Source organism: Myxine glutinosa, chromosome 13, assembly GCF_964187855.1.
Source record: "Myxine glutinosa chromosome 13, kmMyxGlut1.1, whole genome shotgun sequence".
Classification (NCBI taxonomy): Eukaryota; Metazoa; Chordata; class Myxini; order Myxiniformes; family Myxinidae; genus Myxine; species Myxine glutinosa.
Window position 1 is genome coordinate 3,167,769 of NC_136273.1, and position 22,319 is coordinate 3,190,087.

Below are 22,319 nucleotides of genomic sequence, written 5' to 3' on the forward strand. Positions count from 1 at the left end.
TATATTAGCTTCCCAACCAAGTAAATCGATTATTAGCTTCCCAACCAAGGAAACCTCTTATTAGCTTCCCAACCAAGAAAATCGATTATTAGCTTCCCAACCAAGTAAATCGATTATTAGCTCCCCAACCAAGTAAATCGATTATTAGCTTCCCAACCAAGTAAATCGATTATTAGCTTCCCAACCAAGTAAATCGATTATTAGCTTCCCAACCAAGTAAATCGATCATATTAGCTTCCCAACCAAGTAAATCTATTATTAGCTCCCCAACCAAGTAAATCGATTATTAGCTTCCCAACCAAGTAAATCGATTATTAGCTTCCCAAACAAGTAAATCGATTATTAGCTTCCCAAACAAGTAAATCGATCATATTAGCTTCCCAACCAAGTAAATCTATTATTAGCCCCCCAACCAAGTAAATCGATTATTAGCTTCCCAAACAAGTAAATCGATTATTAGCTTCCCAAACAAGTAAATCTATTATTAGCTTCCCAACCAAGTAAATCGATCATATTAGCTTCCCAACCAAGTAAATCTATTATTAGCTCCCCAACCAAGTAAATCGATTGTTAGCTTCCCAACCAAGTAAATCGATTATTAGCTTCCCAACCAAGGAAACCTCTTATTAGCTTCCCAACCAAGAAAATCGATTATTAGCTTCCCAACCAAGTAAATCGATTATTAGCTTCCCAACCAAGTAAATCGATTATTAGCTCCCCAACCAAGTAAATCGATTATTAGCTTCCCAGCCAAGTAAATCGATTATTAGCTTCCCAACCAAGTAAATCGATCATATTAGCTTCCCAACCAAGTAAATCTATTATTAGCTCCCCAACCAAGTAATTCGATTATTAGCTTCCCAAACAAGTAAATCGATTATTAGCTTCCCAAACATTAAATCTATTATTAGCTTCCCAACCAAGTAAATCGATCATATTAGCTTCACAACCAAGTAAATCTATTATTAGCTCCGCAACCAAGTAAATCGATTATTAGCTTCCCAACCAAGTAAATCGATTATTAGCTTCCCAACCAAACAAATCGATTATTAGCTTCCCAACCAAGTAAATCGATAATTAGCTTCCCAACCAAGTAAATCGATTATTAGCTTCCCAAACAAGTAAATATATTATTAGCTTCCCATCCAAGTAAATCGATTATTAGCTCCCCAACCAAGTAAATTTATTATAAGCTTCCCAAACAAGTAAATCGATTATTAGCTTCCCAACCAAATAAATCGATTATTAGCTTCCCAACCAAGTAAATCGATTATTAGCTTCCCAACCAAATAAATCGATTATTAGCTTCTCAACCAAGTAAATCGATAATTAGCTTCCCAACCAAGTAAATCGATTATTAGCTTCCCAAACAAGTAAATCTATTATTAGCTTCCCAACCAAGTAAATCGATCATATTAGCTTCCCAACCAAGTAAATCGATTATTAGCTTCCCAACCAAATAAATCGATTATTAGCTTCCCAACCAAGTAAATCGATTATTAGCTTCCCAACCAAGTAAATCTATTATTAGCTTCCCAACCAAGTAAATCGATCATATTAGCTTCCCAACCAAGTAAATCTATTATTAGCTCCCCAATCAAGTAAATATATTATTAGCTTCCCAACCAAGTAAATCGATTATTAGCTTCCCAACCAAGTAAATCGATTATTAGCTTCCCAACCAAGTAAATCGATTATTAGCTTCCCAACCAAGTAAATCGATTATTAGCTTCCCAACCAAGTAAATCGATTATTAGCTTCCCAACCAAGTAAATCGATTACTAGCTTCCCAACCAAGTAAATCGATTATTAGCTTCCCAACCAAGTAAATCGATTTATTAGCTTCCCAATCAAGTAAATCTATTATTAGCTTCCCAACCAAGTAAATCGATTATTAGCTTCCCAACCAAGTAAATCGATTATTAGCTTCCCAACCATGTAAATCGATTATTAGCTTCCCAACCAAGGAAACCTCTTATTAGCTTCCCAACCAAGAAAATCGATTATTAGCTTCCCAACCAAGTAAATCGATTATTAGCTCCCCAACCAAGTAAATCGATTATTAGCTTCCCAACCAAGTAAATCGATTATTAGCTTCCCAACCAAGTAAATCGATTATTAGCTTCCCAACCAAGTAAATCGATCATATTACCTTCCCAACCAAGTAAATCTATTATTAGCTCCCCAACCAAGTAAATCGATTATTAGCTTCCCAACCAAGTAAATCGATTATTAGCTTCCCAACCAAGTAAATCGATTATTAGCTTCCCAAACAAGTAAATTGATTATTAGCTTCCCAACCAAGTAAATCGATTATTAGCTTCCCAACCAAGTAAATCGATTATTAGCTTCCCAACCAAGTAAATCGATTATTAGCTTCCCAACAAAGTAAATCGATTATTAGCTCCCCAACCAAGTAAATCGATTATTAGCTTCCCAACCAAGTAAATCGATTATTAGCTTCCCAACCAAGTAAATCGATCATATTAGCTTCCCAACCAAGTAAATCTATTATTAGCTCCCCAACCTAGTAAATCGATTATTAGCTTCCCAAACAAGTAAATCTATTATTAGCTTCCCAACCAAGTAAATCGATCATATTAGCTTCCCAACCAAGTAAATCTATTATTAGCTCCCCAACCAAGTAAATCGATTATTAGCTTCCCAACCAAGTAAATCGATTATTAGCTTCCCAACCAAATAAATCGATTATTAGCTTCCCAACCAAGTAAATCGATTATTAGCTCCCCAACCAAGTAAATCGATTATTAGCTTCCCAACTAAGTAAATCGATTATTAGCTTCCCAAACAAGTAAATCTATTATTAGCTTCCCAACCAAGTAAATCGATCATATTAGCTTCCCAACCAAGTAAATCTATTATTAGCTCCCCAATCAAGTAAATCTATTATTAGCTTCCCAACCAAGTAAATCGATTATTAGCTTCCCAACCAAGTAAATCGATTAGTAGCTTCCCAACCAAGTAAATCGATTATTAGCTTCCCAAACAAGTAAATCGATCATATTAGCTTCCCAACCAAGTAAATCGATTATTAGCTTCCCAAACAAGTAAATCTATTATTAGCTTCCCAACCAAGTAAATCGATTATTAGCTCCCTAACCAAGTAAATCGATTATTAGCTTCCCAACCAAGTAAATCGATTATTAGCTTCCCAAACAAGTAAATCTATTATTAGCTTCCCAACCAAGTAAATCGATCATATTAGCTTCCCAACCAAGTAAATCGATTATTAGCTTCCCAACCAAGTAAATCGATTATTAGCTTCCCAACCAAGTAAATCGATTATTAGCTTCCCAACCAAGGAAATCGATTATTAGCTTCCCAAACAATTAAATATATTATTAGCTTCCCATCCAAGTAAATCGATTATTAGCTCCCCAACCAAGTAAATCGATTATAAGCATCCCAAACAAGTAAATCGATTATTAGCTTCCCAACCAAGTAAATCGATTATTAGCTTCCCAAACAAGTAAATCTATTATTAGCTTCCCAACCAAGTAAATCGATCATATTAGCTTCCCAACCAAGTAAATCGATTATTAGCTTCCCAACCAAATAAATCGATTATTAGCTTCCCAAACAAGTAAATCTATTATTAGCTTCCCAACCAAGTAAATCGATCATATTAGCTTCCCAACCAAGTAAATCGATTATTAGCTTCCCAACCAAGTAAATCGATTATTAGCTTCCCAACCAAGTAAATCGATTATTAGCTTCCCAACCAAGGAAATCGATTATTAGCTTCCCAAACAAGTAAATATATTATTAGCTTCCCATCCAAGTAAATCGATTATTAGCTCCCCAACCAAGTAAATCGATTATAAGCTTCCCAAACAAGTAAATCGATTATTAGCTTCCCAACCAAGTAAATCGATTATTAGCTTCCCAAACAAGTAAATCTATTATTAGCTTCCCAACCAAGTAAATCGATCATATTAGCTTCCCAACCAAGTAAATCGATTATTAGCTTCCCAACCAAGTAAATCGATTATTAGCTTCCCAAACAAGTAAATCTATTATTAGCTTCCCAACCAAGTAAATCGATCATATTAGCTTCCCAACCAAGTAAATCGATTATTAGCTTCCCAACCAAGTAAATCGATTATTAGCTTCCCAACCAAGTAAATCGATTATTAGCTTCCCAAACAAGTAAATCGATCATATTAGCTTCCCAACCAAGTAAATCGATTATTAGCTTCCCAAACAAGTAAATCTATTATTAGCTTCCCAACCAAGTAAATCGATTATTAGCTCCCTAACCAAGTAAATCGATTATTAGCTTCCCAACCAAGTAAATCGATGATTAGCTTCCCAAACAAGTAAATCTATTATTAGCTTCCCAACCAAGTAAATCGATCATATTAGCTTCCCAACCAAGTAAATCGATTATTAGCTTCCCAACCAAGTAAATCGATTATTAGCTTCCCAACCAAGTAAATCGATTATTAGCTTCCCAACCAAGGAAATCGATTATTAGCTTCCCAAACAAGTAAATATATTATTAGCTTCCCATCCAAGTAAATCGATTATTAGCTCCCCAACCAAGTAAATCAATTATAAGCTTCCCAAACAAGTAAATCGATTATTAGCTTCCCAACCAAGTAAATCGATTATTAGCTTCCCAAACAAGTAAATCTATTATTAGCTTCCCAACCAAGTAAATCGATCATATTAGCTTCCCAACCAAGTAAATCGATTATTAGCTTCCCAACCAAATAAATCGATTATTAGCTTCCCAACCAAGTAAATCGATTATTAGCTCCCCAACCAAGTAAATCGATTATTAGCTTCCCAACCAAGTAAATCGATTATTAGCTTCCCAACCAAGTAAATCGATTATTAGCTTCCCAACCAAGTAAATCGATTATTAGCTTCCCAACCAAGTAAATCGATTATTAGCTTCCCAACCAAGGAAACCTCTTATTAGCTTCCCAACCAAGAAAATCGATTATTAGCTTCCCAACCAAGTAAATCGATTATTAGCTCCCCAACCAAGTAAATCGATTATTAGCTTCCCAACCAAGTAAATCGATTATTAGCTTCCCAACCAAGTAAATCGATTATTAGCTTCCCAACCAAGTAAATCTATTATTAGCTCCCCAACCAAGTAAATCGATTATTAGCTTCCCAACCAAGTAAATCGATTATTAGCTTCCCAAACAAGTAAATCTATTATTAGCTTCCCAACCAAGTAAATCGATCATATTAGCTTCCCAACCAAGTAAATCGATTATTAGCTTCCCAACCAAATAAATCGATTATTAGCTTCCCAAACAAGTAAATCTATTATTAGCTTCCCAACCAAGTAAATCGATCATATTAGCTTCCCAACCAAGTAAATCGATTATTAGCTTCCCAACCAAGTAAATCGATTATTAGCTTCCCAACCAAGTAAATCGATTATTAGCTTCCCAACCAAGGAAATCGATTATTAGCTTCCCAAACAAGTAAATATATTATTAGCTTCCCATCCAAGTAAATCGATTATTAGCTCCCCAACCAAGAAAATCGATTATAAGCTTCCCAAACAAGTAAATCGATTATTAGCTTCCCAACCAAGTAAATCGATTATTAGCTTCCCAAACAAGTAAATCTATTATTAGCTTCCCAACCAAGTAAATCGATCATATTAGCTTCCCAACCAAGTAAATCGATTATTAGCTTCCCAACCAAGTAAATCGATTATTAGCTTCCCAAACAAGTAAATCTATTATTAGCTTCCCAACCAAGTAAATCGATCATATTAGCTTCCCAACCAAGTAAATCGATTATTAGCTTCCCAACCAAGTAAATCGATTATTAGCTTCCCAACCAAGTAAATCGATTATTAGCTTCCCAAACAAGTAAATCGATCATATTAGCTTCCCAACCAAGTAAATCGATTATTAGCTTCCCAAACAAGTAAATCTATTATTAGCTTCCCAACCAAGTAAATCGATTATTAGCTCCCTAACCAAGTAAATCGATTATTAGCTTCCCAACCAAGTAAATCGATTATTAGCTCCCCAAACAAGTAAATCTATTATTAGCTTCCCAACCAAGTAAATCGATCATATTAGCTTCCCAACCAAGTAAATCGATTATTAGCTTCCCAACCAAGTAAATCGATTATTAGCTTCCCAACCAAGTAAATCGATTATTAGCTTCCCAACCAAGGAAATCGATTATTAGCTTCCCAAACAAGTAAATATATTATTAGCTTCCCATCCAAGTAAATCGATTATTAGCTCCCCAACCAAGTAAATCAATTATAAGCTTCCCAAACAAGTAAATCGATTATTAGCTTCCCAACCAAGTAAATCGATTATTAGCTTCCCAAACAAGTAAATCTATTATTAGCTTCCCAACCAAGTAAATCGATCATATTAGCTTCCCAACCAAGTAAATCGATTATTAGCTTCCCAACCAAATAAATCGATTATTAGCTTCCCAACCAAGTAAATCGATTATTAGCTCCCCAACCAAGTAAATCGATTATTAGCTTCCCAACCAAGTAAATCGATTATTAGCTTCCCAACCAAGTAAATCGATTATTAGCTTCCCAACCAAGTAAATCGATTATTAGCTTCCCAACCAAGTAAATCGATTATTAGCTTCCCAACCAAGGAAACCTCTTATTAGCTTCCCAACCAAGAAAATCGATTATTAGCTTCCCAACCAAGTAAATCGATTATTAGCTCCCCAACCAAGTAAATCGATTATTAGCTTCCCAACCAAGTAAATCGATTATTAGCTTCCCAACCAAGTAAATCGATTATTAGCTTCCCAACCAAGTAAATCGATTATTAGCTCCCCAACCAAGTAAATCGATTATTAGCTTCCCAGCCAAGTAAATCGATTATTAGCTTCCCAACCAAGTAAATCGATCATATTAGCTTCCCAACCAAGTAAATCTATTATTAGCTCCCCAACCAAGTAATTCGATTATTAGCTTCCCAAACAAGTAAATCTATTATTAGCTTCCCAACCAAGTAAATCGATCATATTAGCTTCCCAACCAAGTAAATCGATTGTTAGCTTCCCAACCAAATAAATCGATTATTAGCTTCCCAACCAAGTAAATCGATTATTAGCTCCCCAACCAAGTAAATCGATTATTAGCTCCCCAACCAAGTAAATCGATTATTAGCTTCCCAACCAAGTAAATCGATTATTAGCTTCCCAAACAAGTAAATCTATTATTAGCTTCCCAACCAAGTAAATCGATCATATTAGCTTCCCAACCAAGTAAATCTATTATTAGCTCCCCAATCAAGTAAATCTATTATTAGCTTCCCAACCAAGTAAATCGATTATTAGCTTCCCAACCAAGTAAATCGATTATTACCTTCCCAACGAAGTAAATCGATTATTAGCTTCCCAACCAAGTAAATCGATTATTAGCTTCCCAACCAAGTAAATCGATTATTAGCTTCCCAACCAAGTAAATCGATTATTAGCTTCCCAAACAAGTAAATTGATTATTAACTTCCCAACCAAGTAAATCGATTTATAAGCTTCCCAATCAAGTAAATCTATTATTAGCTTCCCAACCAAGTAAATCGATTATTAGCTTCCCAACCAAGTAAATCGATTATTAGCTTCCCAACCAAGTAAATCGATTATTAGCTTCCCAACAAAGTAAATCGATTATTAGCTCCCCAACCAAGTAAATCGATTATTAGCTTCCCAACCAAGTAAATCGATTATTAGCTTCCCAACCAAGTAAATCGATCATATTAGCTTCCCAACCAAGTAAATCTATTATTAGCTCCCCAACCAAGTAAATCGATTATTAGCTTCCCAAACAAGTAAATCTATTATTAGCTTCCCAACCAAGTAAATCGATCATATTAGCTTCCCAACCAAGTAAATCTATTATTAGCTCCCCAACCAAGTAAATCGATTATTAGCTTCCCAACCAAGTAAATCGATTATTAGCTTCCCAACCAAATAAATCGATTATTAGCTTCCCAACCAAGTAAATCGATTATTAGCTCCCCAACCAAGTAAATCGATTATTAGCTTCCCAACCAAGTAGATCGATTATTAGCTTCCCAAACAAGTAAATCTATTATTAGCTTCCCAACCAAGTAAATCGATCATATTAGCTTCCCAACCAAGTAAATCTATTATTAGCTCCCCAATCAAGTAAATCTATTATTAGCTTCCCAACCAAGTAAATCGATTATTAGCTTCCCAACCAAGTAAATCGATTAGTAGCTTCCCAACCAAGTAAATCGATTATTAGCTTCCCAAACAAGTAAATCGATCATATTAGCTTCCCAACCAAGTAAATCGATTATTAGCTTCCCAAACAAGTAAATATATTATTAGCTTCCCAACCAAGTAAATCGATTATTAGCTCCCTAACCAAGTAAATCGATTATTAGCTTCCCAACCAAATAAATCGATTATTAGCTTCCCAAACAAGTAAATCTATTATTAGCTTCCCAACCAAGTAAATCGATCATATTAGCTTCCCAACCAAGTAAATCGATTATTAGCTTCCCAACCAAGTAAATCGATTATTAGCTTCCCAACCAAGGAAATCGATTATTAGCTTCCCAAACAAGTAAATCTATTATTAGCTTCCCAACCAAGTAAATCGATCATATTAGCTTCCCAACCAAGTAAATCGATTATTAGCTTCCCAACCAAGCAAATCGATTATTAGCTTCCCAACCAAGCAAATCGATTATTAGCTTCCCAACCAAGTAAATGGATTATTAGCTTCCCAACCAAGTAAATCGATTATTAGCTTCCCAACCAAGTAAATCCATTTATTAGCTTCCCAATCAAGTAAATCTATTATTAGCTTCCCAACCAAGTAAATCGATTATTAGCTTCCCAACCAAGTAAATCGATTATTAGCTTCCCAACCAAGTAAATCGATTATTAGCTTCCCAACCAAGGAAACCTCTTATTAGCTTCCCAACCAAGAAAATCGATTATTAGCTTCCCAACCAAGTAAATCGATTATTAGCTCCCCAACCAAGTAAATCGATTATTATCTTCCCAACCAAGTAAATCGATTATTAGCTTCCCAACCAAGTAAATCGATTATTAGCTTCCCAACCAAGTAAATCGATTATTAGCTCCCCAACCAAGTAAATCGATTATTAGCTTCCCAACCAAGTAAATCGATTATTAGCTTCCCAACCAAGGAAACCTCTTATTAGCTTCCCAACCAAGAAAATCGATTATTAGCTTCCCAACCAAGTAAATCGATTATTAGCTCCCCAACCAAGTAAATCGATTATTAGCTTCCCAACCAAGTAAATCGATTATTAGCTTCCCAACCAAGTAAATCGATTATTAGCTTCCCAACCAAGTAAATCGATTATTAGCTCCCCAACCAAGTAAATCGATTATTAGCTTCCCAGCCAAGTAAATCGATCATATTAGCTTCCGAACCAAGTAAATCGATTGTTAGCTTCCCAACCAAATAAATCGATTATTAGCTTCCCAACCAAGTAAATCGATTATTAGCTCCCCAACCAAGTAAATCGATTATTAGCTCCCCAACCAAGTAAATCGATTATTAGCTTCCCAACCAAGTAAATCGATTATTAGCTTCCCAAACAAGTAAATCTATTATTAGCTTCCCAACCAAGTAAATCGATCATATTAGCTTCCCAACCAAGTAAATCTATTAATTAGCTCCCCAACCAAGTAAATCTATTCTTAGCTTCCCAACCAAGTAAATCGATTATTAGCTTCCCAACCAAGTAAATCGATTATTAGCTTCCCAACCAAGTAAATCGATTATTAGCTTCCCAACCAAGTAAATCGATTATTAGCTTCCCAACCAAGTAAATCTATTATTAGCTCCCCAACCAAGTAAATCGATTATTAGCTTCCCAACCAAAGAAATCGATTATTAGCTTCCCAACCAAGTAAATCGATTATTAGCTTCCCAACCAAGTAAATCGATTAATAGCTTCCCAACCAAGTAAATCGATCATATTAGCTTCCCAACCAAGTAAATCTATTATTAGCTCCCCAACCAAGTAAATCGATTATTAGCTTCCCAAACAAGTAAATCGATTATTAGCTTCCCAACCAAGTAAATCGATTATTAGCTTCCCAACCAAGTAAATCGATTATTAGCTTCCCAACCAAGTAAATCGATTATTAGCTTCCCAACCAAGTAAATCGATTATTAGCTTCCCAACCAAGTAAATCGATTATTAGCTTCCCAATCAAGCAAATCGATTATTAGCTTCCCAACCAAGTAAATCGATTATTAGCTTCCCAACCAAGTAAATCTATTATTAGCTCCCCAACCAAGTAAATCGATTATTAGCTCCCCAATCAAGTAAATCGATTATTAGCTTCCCAAACAAGTAAATCGATTATTAGCTTCCCAAACAAGTAAATCTATTATTAGCTTCCCAACCAAGTAAATCGATCATATTAGCTTCCCAACCAAGTAAATCTATTATTAGCTCCCCAACCAAGTAAATCGATTATTAGCTTCCCAACCAAGTAAATCGATTATTAGCTTCCCAACCAAATAAATCGATTATTAGCTTCCCAACCAAGTAAATCGATTATTAGCTTCCCAATCAAGTAAATCGATTATTAGCTTCCAAAACAAATAAATATATTATTAGCTTCCCATCCAAGTAAATCGATTATTAGCTTCCCAATCAAGTAAATCGATTATTAGCTTCCCAACCAAGTAAATCGATTATTAGCTTCCCAAACAAGTAAATATATTATTAGCTTCCCATCCAAGTAAATCGATTATTAGCTCCCCAACCAAGTAAATCGATTATAAGCTTCCCAAACAAGTAAATCGATTATTAGCTTCCCAACCAAGTAAATCGATTATTAGCTTCCCAAACAAGTAAATCTATTATTAGCTTCCCAACCAAGTAAATCTATCATATTAGCTTCCCAACCAAGTAAATCGATTATTAGCTTCCCAACCAAATAAATCGATTATTAGCTTCCCAACCAAGTAAATCGATTATTAGCTCCCCAACCAAGTAAATCGATGATTAGCTTCCCAACCAAGTAAATCGATTATTAGCTTCCCAAACAAGTAAATCTATTATTAGCTTCCCAACCAAGTAAATCGATCATATTAGCTTCCCAACCAAGTAAATCTATTATTAGTTCCCCAATCAAGTAAATCTATTATTAGCTTCCCAACCAAGTAAATCGATTATTAGCTTCCCAAACAAGTAAATCTATTATTAGCTCCCCAACCAAGTAAATCGATTATTAGCTCCCCAACCAAGTAAATCGATTATTAGCTTCCCAAACAAGTAAATCGATTATTAGCTTCCCAAACAAGTAAATCTATTATTAGCTTCCCAACCAAGTAAATCGATCATATTAGCTTCCCAACCAAGTAAATCTATTATTAGCTCCCCAACCAAGTAAATCGATTATTAGCTTCCCAACCAAGTAAATCGATTATTAGCTTCCCAACCAAATAAATCGATTATTAGCTTCCCAACCAAGTAAATCGATTATTAGCTTCCCAATCAAGTAAATCGATTATTAGCTTCCCAAACAAATAAATATATTATTAGCTTCCCATCCAAGTAAATCGATTATTAGCTTCCCAATCAAGTAAATCGATTATTAGCTTCCCAACCAAGTAAATCGATTATTAGCTTCCCAAACAAGTAAATATATTATTAGCTTCCCATCCAAGTAAATCGATTATTAGCTCCCCAACCAAGTAAATCGATTATAAGCTTCCCAAACAAGTAAATCGATTATTAGCTTCCCAACCAAGTAAATCGATTATTAGCTTCTCAAACAAGTAAATCTATTATTAGCTTCCCAACCAAGTAAATCTATCATATTAGCTTCCCAACCAAGTAAATCGATTATTAGCTTCCCAACCAAATAAATCGATTATTAGCTTCCCAACCAAGTAAATCGATTATTAGCTCCCCAACCAAGTAAATCGATTATTAGCTTCCCAACCAAGTAAATCGATTATTAGCTTCCCAAACAAGTAAATCTATTATTAGCTTCCCAACCAAGTAAATCGATCATATTAGCTTCCCAACCAAGTAAATCTATTATTAGTTCCCCAATCAAGTAAATCTATTATTAGCTTCCCAACCAAGTAAATCGATTATTAGCTTCCCAAACAAGTAAATCGATTATTAGCTTCCCAACCAAGTAAATCGATTATTAGCTTCCCAACCAAGTAAATCGATTATTAGCTTCCCAACCAAGTAAATCGATTATTAGCTTCCCAACCAAGTAAATGGATTATTAGCTTCCCAACCAAGTAAATCGATTATTAGCTTCCCAACCAAGTAAATCCATTTATTAGCTTCCCAATCAAGTAAATCTATTATTAGCTTCCCAACCAAGTAAATCGATTATTAGCTTCCCAACCAAGTAAATCGATTATTAGCTTCCCAACCAAGTAAATCGATTATTAGCTTCCCAACCAAGGAAACCTCTTATTAGCTTCCCAACCAAGAAAATCGATTATTAGCTTCCCAACCAAGTAAATCGATTATTAGCTCCCCAACCAAGTAAATCGATTATTAGCTTCCCAACCAAGTAAATCGATTATTAGCTTCCCAACCAAGTAAATCGATTATTAGCTTCCCAACCAAGTAAATCGATTATTAGCTCCCCAACCAAGTAAATCGATTATTAGCTTCCCAACCAAGTAAATCGATCATATTAGCTTCCCAAACAAGTATATCTATTATTAGCTTCCCAACCAAGTAAATCGATCATATTAGCTTCCCAACCAAGTAAATCGATTATTAGCTCCGCAACCAAGTAAATCGATTCTTAGCTTCCCAACCAAATAAATCGATTATTAGCTTCCCAACCAAGTAAATCGATAATTAGCTTCCCAACCAAGTAAATCGATTATTAGCTTCCCAAACAAGTAAATATATTATTAGCTTCCCATCCAAGTAAATCGATTATTAGCTCCCCAACCAAGTAAATCTATTATAAGCTTCCCAAACAAGTAAATCGATTATTAGCTTCCCAACCAAATAAATCGATTATTAGCTTCCCAACCAAGTAAATCGATTATTAGCTTCCCAACCAAATAAATCGATTATTAGCTTCCCAACCAAGTAAATCGATAATTAGCTTCCCAACCAAGTAAATCGATTATTAGCTTCCCAAACAAGTAAATCTATTATTAGCTTCCCAAGCAAGTAAATCGATCATATTAGCTTCCCAACCAAGTAAATCGATTATTAGCTTCCCAACCAAATAAATCGATTATTAGCTTCCCAACCAAGTAAATCGATTATTAGCTTCCCAACCAAGTAAATCTATTATTAGCTTCCCAACCAAGTAAATCGATCATATTAGCTTCCCAACCAAGTAAATCTATTATTAGCTCCCCAATCAAGTAAATATATTATTAGCTTCCCAACCAAGTAAATCGATTATTAGCTTCCCAACCAAGTAAATCGATTATTAGCTTCCCAACCAAGTAAATCGATTATTAGCTTCCCAACCAAGTAAATCGATTATTAGCTTCCCAACCAAGTAAATCGATTATTAGCTTCCCAGCCAAGTAAATCGATTATTAGCTTCCCAACCAAGTAAATCGATTTATTAGCTTCCCAATCAAGTAAATCTATTATTAGCTTCCCAACCAAGTAAATCGATTATTAGCTTCCCAACCAAGTAAATCGATTATTAGCTTCCCAACCAAGTAAATCGATTATTAGCTTCCCAACCAAGGAAACCTCTTATTAGCTTCACAACCAAGAAAATCGATTATTAGCTTCCCAACCAAGTAAATCGATTATTAGCTCCCCAACCAAGTAAATCGATTATTAGCTACCCAACCAAGTAAATCGATTATTAGCTTCCCAACCAAGTAAATCGATTATTAGCTTCCCAACCAAGTAAATCGATCATATTAGCTTCCCAACCAAGTAAATCTATTATTAGCTCCCCAACCATGTAAATCGATTATAAGCTTCCCAACCAAGTAAATCGATTATTAGCTTCCCAAACAAGTAAATCGATTATTAGCTTCCCAAACAAGTAAATCGATCATATTAGCTTCCCAACCAAGTAAATCTATTATTAGCGCCCCAACCAAGTAAATCGATTATTAGCTTCCCAAACAAGTAAATCGATTATTAGCTTCCCAAACAAGTAAATCGATTATTAGCTTCCCAAACAAGTAAATCGATCATATTAGCTTCCCAACCAAGTAAATCTATTATTAGCTCCCCAACCAAGTAAATCGATTATTAGCTTCCCAACCAAGTAAATCGATTATTAGCTTCCCAACCAAAGAAATCGATTATTAGCTTCCCAACCAAGTAAATCGATTATTAGCTTCCCAACCAAGTAAATCGATTATTAGCTTCCCAAACAAGTAAATATATTATTAGCTTCCCATCCAAGTAAATCGACTATTAGCTCCCCAACCAAGTAAATCGATTATAAGCTTCCCAAACAAGTAAATCGATTATTAGCTTCCCAACCAAGTAAATCGATTATTAGCTTCCCAAACAAGTAAATCTATTATAAGCTTCCCAACCAAGTAAATCGATCATATTAGCTTCCCAACCAAGTAAATCGATTGTTAGCTTCCCAACCAAATAAATCGATTATTAGCTTCCCAACCAAGTAAATCGATTATTAGCTCCCCAACCAAGTAAATCGATTATTAGCTCCCCAACCAAGTAAATCGATTATTAGCTTCCCAACCAAGTAAATCGATTATTAGCTTCCCAAACAAGTAAATCTATTATTAGCTTCCCAACCAAGTAAATCGATCATATTAGCTTCCCAACCAAGTAAATCTATTATTAGCTCCCCAATCAAGTAAATCTATTATTAGCTTCCCAACCAAGTAAATCGATTATTAGCTTCCCAACCAAGTAAATCGATTATTACCTTCCCAACGAAGTAAATCGATTATTAGCTTCCCAACCAAGTAAATCGATTATTAGCTTCCCAACCAAGTAAATCGATTATTAGCTTCCCAACCAAGTAAATCGATTATTAGCTTCCCAAACAAGTAAATCTATTATTAGCTTCCCAACCAAGTAAATCGATTTATTAGCTTCCCAATCAAGTAAATCTATTATTAGCTTCCCAACCAAGTAAATCGATTATTAGCTTCCCAACCAAGTAAATCGATTATTAGCTTCCCAACCAAGTAAATCGATTATTAGCTTCCCAACAAAGTAAATCGATTATTAGCTCCCCAACCAAGTAAATCGATTATTAGCTTCCCAACCAAGTAAATCGATTATTAGCTTCCCAACCAAGTAAATCGATCATATGAGCTTCCCAACCAAGTAAATCTATTATTAGCTCCCCAACCAAGTAAATCGATTATTAGCTTCCCAAACAAGTAAATCTATTATTAGCTCCCCAACCAAGTAAATCGATTATTAGCTTCCCAACCAAGTAAATCGATTATTAGCTTCCCAACCAAGTAAATCGATCATATTAGCTTCCCAACCAAGTAAATCGATTATTAGCTTCCCAACCAAGTAAATCGATTATTAGCTTCCCAACCAAATAAATCGATTATTAGCTTCCCAACCAAGTAAATCGATTATTAGCTCCCCAACCAAGTAAATCGATTATTAGCTTCCCAAACAAGTAAATCTATTATTAGCTTCCCAACCAAGTAAATCGATCATATTAGCTTCCCAACCAAGTAAATCTATTATTAGCTCCCCAATCAAGTAAATCTATTATTAGCTTCCCAACCAAGTAAATCGATTATTAGCTTCCCAACCAAGTAAATCGATTAGTAGCTTCCCAACCAAGTAAATCGATTATTAGCTTCCCAAACAAGTAAATCGATCATATTAGCTTCCCAACCAAGAAATCGATTATTAGCTTCCCAAACAAGTAAATCTATTATTAGCTTCCCAACCAAGTAAATCGATTATTAGCTCCCTAACCAAGTAAATCGATTATTAGCTTCCCAACCAAGTAAATCGATTATTAGCTTCCCAAACAAGTAAATCTATGATTAGCTTCCCAACCAAGTAAATCGATCATATTAGCTTCCCAACCAAGTAAATCGATTATTAGCTTCCCAACCAAGTAAATCGATTATTAGCTTCCCAACCAAGTAAATCGATTATTAGCTTCCCAACCAAGGAAATCGATTATTAGCTTCCCAAACAAGTAAATATATTATTAGCTTCCCATCCAAGTAAATCGATTATTAGCTCCCCAACCAAGTAAATCGATTATAAGCTTCCCAAACAAGTAAATCGATTATTAGCTTCCCAACCAAGTAAATCGATTATTAGCTTCCCAAACAAGTAAATCTATTATTAGCTTCCCAACCAAGTAAATCGATCATATTAGCTTCCCAACCAAGTAAATCGATTATTAGCTTCCCAACCAAATAAATCGATTATTAGCTTCCCAACCAAGTAAATCGATTATTAGCTCCCCAACCAAGTAAATCGATTATTAGCTTCCCAACCAAGTAAATCGATTATTAGCTTCCCAAACAAGTAAATCTATTATTAGCTTCCCAACCAAGTAAATCGATCATATTAGCTTCCCAACCAAGTAAATCTATTATTAGCTTCCCAATCAAGTAAATCTATTATTAGCTTCCCAACCAAGTAAATCGATTATTAGCTTCCCAACCAAGCAAATCGATTATTAGCTTCCCAACCAAGTAAATGGATTATTAGCTTCCCAACCAAGTAAATCGATTATTAGCTTCCCAACCAAGTAAATCCATTTATTAGCTTCCCAATCAAGTAAATCTATTATTAGCTTCCCAACCAAGTAAATCGATTATTAGCTTCCCAACCAAGTAAATCGATTATTAGCTTCCCAACCAAGTAAATCGATTATTAGCTTCCCAACCAAGGAAACCTCTTATTAGCTTCCCAACCAAGAAAATCGATTATTAGCTTCCCAACCAAGTAAATCGATTATTAGCTTCCCAACCAAGTAAATCGATTATTAGCTCCCCAACCAAGTAAATCGATTATTAGCTTCCCAGCCAAGTAAATCGATTATTAGCTTCCCAACCAAGTAAATCGATCATATTAGCTTCCCAACCAAGTAAATCTATTATTAGCTCCCCAACCAAGTAATTCGATTATTAGCTTCCCAAACAAGTAAATCGATTATTAGCTTCCCAAACATTAAATCTATTATTAGCTTCCCAACCAAGTAAATCGATCATATTAGCTTCACAACCAAGTAAATCTATTATTAGCTCCGCAACCAAGTAAATCGATTATTAGCTTCCCAACCAAGTAAATCGATTATTAGCTTCCCAACCAAACAAATCGATTATTAGCTTCCCAACCAAGTAAATCGATAATTAGCTTCCCAACCAAGTAAATCGATTATTAGCTTCCCAAACAAGTAAATATATTATTAGCTTCCCATCCAAGTAAATCGATTATTAGCTCCCCAACCAAGTAAATCTATTATAAGCTTCCCAAACAAGTAAATCGATTATTAGCTTCCCAACCAAATAAATCGATTATTAGCTTCCCAACCAAGTAAATCGATTATTAGCTTCCCAACCAAATAAATCGATTATTAGCTTCTCAACCAAGTAAATCGATAATTAGCTTCCCAACCAAGTAAATCGATTATTAGCTTCCCAAACAAGTAAATCTATTATTAGCTTCCCAACCAAGTAAATCGATCATATTAGCTTCCCAACCAAGTAAATCGATTATTAGCTTCCCAACCAAATAAATCGATTATTAGCTTCCCAACCAAGTAAATCGATTATTAGCTTCCCAACCAAGTAAATCTATTATTAGCTTCCCAACCAAGTAAATCGATCATATTAGCTTCCCAACCAAGTAAATCTATTATTAGCTCCCCAATCAAGTAAATATATTATTAGCTTCCCAACCAAGTAAATCGATTATTAGCTTCCCAACCAAGTAAATCGATTATTAGCTTCCCAACCAAGTAAATCGATTATTAGCTTCCCAACCAAGTAAATCGATTATTAGCTTCCCAACCAAGTAAATCGATTATTAGCTTCCCAACCAAGTAAATCGATTACTAGCTTCCCAACCAAGTAAATCGATTATTAGCTTCCCAACCAAGTAAATCGTTTTATTAGCTTCCCAATCAAGTAAATCTATTATTATCTTCCCAACCAAGTAAATCGATTATTAGCTTCCCAACCAAGTAAATCGATTATTAGCTTCCCAACCAAGTAAATCGATTATTAGCTTCCCAACCAAGGAAACCTCTTATTAGCTTCCCAACCAAGAAAATCGATTATTAGCTTCCCAACCAAGTAAATCGATTATTAGCTCCCCAACCAAGTAAATCGATTATTAGCTTCCCAACCAAGTAAATCGATTATTAGCTTCCCAACCAAGTAAATCGATTATTAGCTTCCCAACCAAGTAAATCGATCATATTAGCTTCCCAACCAAGTAAATCTATTATTAGCTCCCCAACCAAGTAAATCGATTATTAGCTTCCCAACCAAGTAAATCGATTATTAGCTTCCCAAACAAGTAAATCGATTATTAGCTTCCCAAACAAGTAAATCGATCATATTAGCTTCCCAACCAAGTAAATCTATTATTAGCCCCCCAACCAAGTAAATCGATTATTAGCTTCCCAAACAAGTAAATCGATTATTAGCTTCCCAAACAAGTAAATCTATTATTAGCTTCCCAACCAAGTAAATCGATCATATTAGCTTCCCAACCAAGTAAATCTATTATTAGCTCCCCAACCAAGTAAATCGATTGTTAGCTTCCCAACCAAGTAAATCGATTATTAGCTTCCCAACCAAGGAAACCTCTTATTAGCTTCCCAACCAAGAAAATCGATTATTAGCTTCCCAACCAAGTAAATCGATTATTAGCTTCCCAACCAAGTAAATCGATTATTAGCTCCCCAACCAAGTAAATCGATTATTAGCTTCCCAGCCAAGTAAATCGATTATTAGCTTCCCAACCAAGTAAATCGATCATATTAGCTTCCCAACCAAGTAAATCTATTATTAGCTCCCCAACCAAGTAATTCGATTATTAGCTTCCCAAACAAGTAAATCGATTATTAGCTTCCCAAACATTAAATCTATTATTAGCTTCCCAACCAAGTAAATCGATCATATTAGCTTCACAACCAAGTAAATCTATTATTAGCTCCGCAACCAAGTAAATCGATTATTAGCTTCCCAACCAAGTAAATCGATTATTAGCTTCCCAACCAAACAAATCGATTATTAGCTTCCCAACCAAGTAAATCGATAATTAGCTTCCCAACCAAGTAAATCGATTATTAGCTTCCCAAACAAGTAAATATATTATTAGCTTCCCATCCAAGTAAATCGATTATTAGCTCCCCAACCAAGTAAATCTATTATAAGCTTCCCAAACAAGTAAATCGATTATTAGCTTCCCAACCAAATAAATCGATTATTAGCTTCCCAACCAAGTAAATCGATTATTAGCTTCCCAACCAAATAAATCGATTATTAGCTTCTCAACCAAGTAAATCGATAATTAGCTTCCCAACCAAGTAAATCGATTATTAGCTTCCCAAACAAGTAAATCTATTATTAGCTTCCCAACCAAGTAAATCGATCATATTAGCTTCCCAACCAAGTAAATCGATTATTAGCTTCCCAACCAAATAAATCGATTATTAGCTTCCCAACCAAGTAAATCGATTATTAGCTTCCCAACCAAGTAAATCTATTATTAGCTTCCCAACCAAGTAAATCGATCATATTAGCTTCCCAACCAAGTAAATCTATTATTAGCTCCCCAATCAAGTAAATATATTATTAGCTTCCCAACCAAGTAAATCGATTATCAGCTTCCCAACCAAGTAAATCGATTATTAGCTTCCCAACCAAGTAAATCGATTATTAGCTTCCCAACCAAGTAAATCGATTATTAGCTTCCCAACCAAGTAAATCGATTATTAGCTTCCCAACCAAGTAAATCGATTACTAGCTTCCCAACCAAGTAAATCGATTATTAGCTTCCCAACCAAGTAAATCGATTTATTAGCTTCCCAATCAAGTAAATCTATTATTAGCTTCCCAACCAAGTAAATCGATTATTAGCTTCCCAACCAAGTAAATCGATTATTAGCTTCCCAACCATGTAAATCGATTATTAGCTTCCCAACCAAGGAAACCTCTTATTAGCTTCCCAACCAAGAAAATCGATTATTAGCTTCCCAACCAAGTAAATCGATTATTAGCTCCCCAACCAAGTAAATCGATTATTAGCTTCCCAACCAAGTAAATCGATTATTAGCTTCCCAACCAAGTAAATCGATTATTAGCTTCCCAACCAAGTAAATCGATCATATTACCTTCCCAACCAAGTAAATCTATTATTAGCTCCCCAACCAAGTAAATCGATTATTAGCTTCCCAACCAAGTAAATCGATTATTAGCTTCCCAAACAAGTAAATCGATTATTAGCTTCCCAAACAAGTAAATCGATCATATTAGCTTCCCAACCAAGTAAATCTATTATTAGCCCCCCAACCAAGTAAATCGATTATTAGCTTCCCAAACAAGTAAATCGATTATTAGCTTCCCAAACAAGTAAATCTATTATTAGCTTCCCAACCAAGTAAATCGATCATATAAGCTTCCCAACCAAGTAAATCTATTATTAGCTCCCCAACCAAGTAAATCGATTGTTAGCTTCCCAACCAAGTAAATCGATTATTAGCTTCCCAACCAAAGAAATCGATTATTAGCTTCCCAACCAAGTATATCGATTATTAGCTTCCCAACCAAGTAAATAGATCATTAGCTTCCCAAACAAGTAAATATATTATTAGCTTCCCATCCAAGTAAATCGATTATTAGCTCCCCAACCAAGTAAATCGATTATAAGCTTCCCAAACAAGTAAATCGATTATTAGCTTCCCAACCAAGTAAATCGATTATTAGCTTCCCAAACAAGTAAATCTATTATTAGCTTCCCAACCAAGTAAATCGATCATATTAGCTTCCCAACCAAGTAAATCGATTGTTAGCTTCCCAACCAAATAAATCGATTATTAGCTTCCCAACCAAGTAAATCGATTATTAGCTCCCCAACCAAGTAAATCGATTATTAGCTCCCCAACCAAGTAAATCGATTATTAGCTTCCCAACCAAGCTAATCGATTATTAGCTTCCCAAACAAGTAAATCTATTATTAGCTTCCCAACCAAGTAAATCGATCATATTAGCTTCCCAACCAAGTAAATCTATTATTAGCTCCCCAATCAAGTAAATCTATTATTAGCTTCCCAACCAAGTAAATCGATTATTAGCTTCCCAACCAAGTAAATCGATTATTAGCTTCCCAACCAAGTAAATCGATTATTAGCTTCCCAACCAAGTAAATCGATTATTAGCTTCCCAACCAAGTAAATCCATTTATTAGCTTCCCAATCAAGTAAATCTATTATTAGCTTCCCAACCAAGTAAATCGATTATTAGCTTCCCAACCAAGTAAATCGATTATTAGCTTCCCAACCAAGTAAATCGATTATTAGCTTCCCAACCAAGGAAACCTCTTATTAGCTTCCCAACCAAGAAAATCGATTATTAGCTTCCCAACCAAGTAAATCGATTATTAGCTTCCCAACCAAGTAAATCGATTATTAGCTCCCCAACCAAGTAAATCGATTATTAGCTTCCCAGCCAAGTAAATCGATTATTAGCTTCCCAACCAAGTAAATCGATCATATTAGCTTCCCAACCAAGTAAATCTATTATTAGCTCCCCAACCAAGTAATTCGATTATTAGCTTCCCAAACAAGTAAATCGATTATTAGCTTCCCAAACATTAAATCTATTATTAGCTTCCCAACCAAGGAAACCTCTTATTAGCTTCCCAACCAAGAAAATCGATTATTAGCTTCCCAACCAAGTAAATCGATTATTAGCTTCCCAACCAAGTAAATCGATTATTAGCTCCCCAACCAAGTAAATCGATTATTAGCTTCCCAGCCAAGTAAATCGATTATTAGCTTCCCAACCAAGTAAATCGATCATATTAGCTTCCCAACCAAGTAAATCTATTATTAGCTCCCCAACCAAGTAATTCGATTATTAGCTTCCCAAACAAGTAAATCGATTATTAGCTTCCCAAACATTAAATCTATTATTAGCTTCCCAACCAAGTAAATCGATCATACTAGCTTCACAACCAAGTAAATCTATTATTAGCTCCGCAACCAAGTAAATCGATTATTAGCTTCCCAACCAAGTAAATCGATTATTAGCTTCCCAACCAAACAAATCGATTATTAGCTTCCCAACCAAGTAAATCGATAATTAGCTTCCCAACCAAGTAAATCGATTATTAGCTTCCCAAACAAGTAAATATATTATT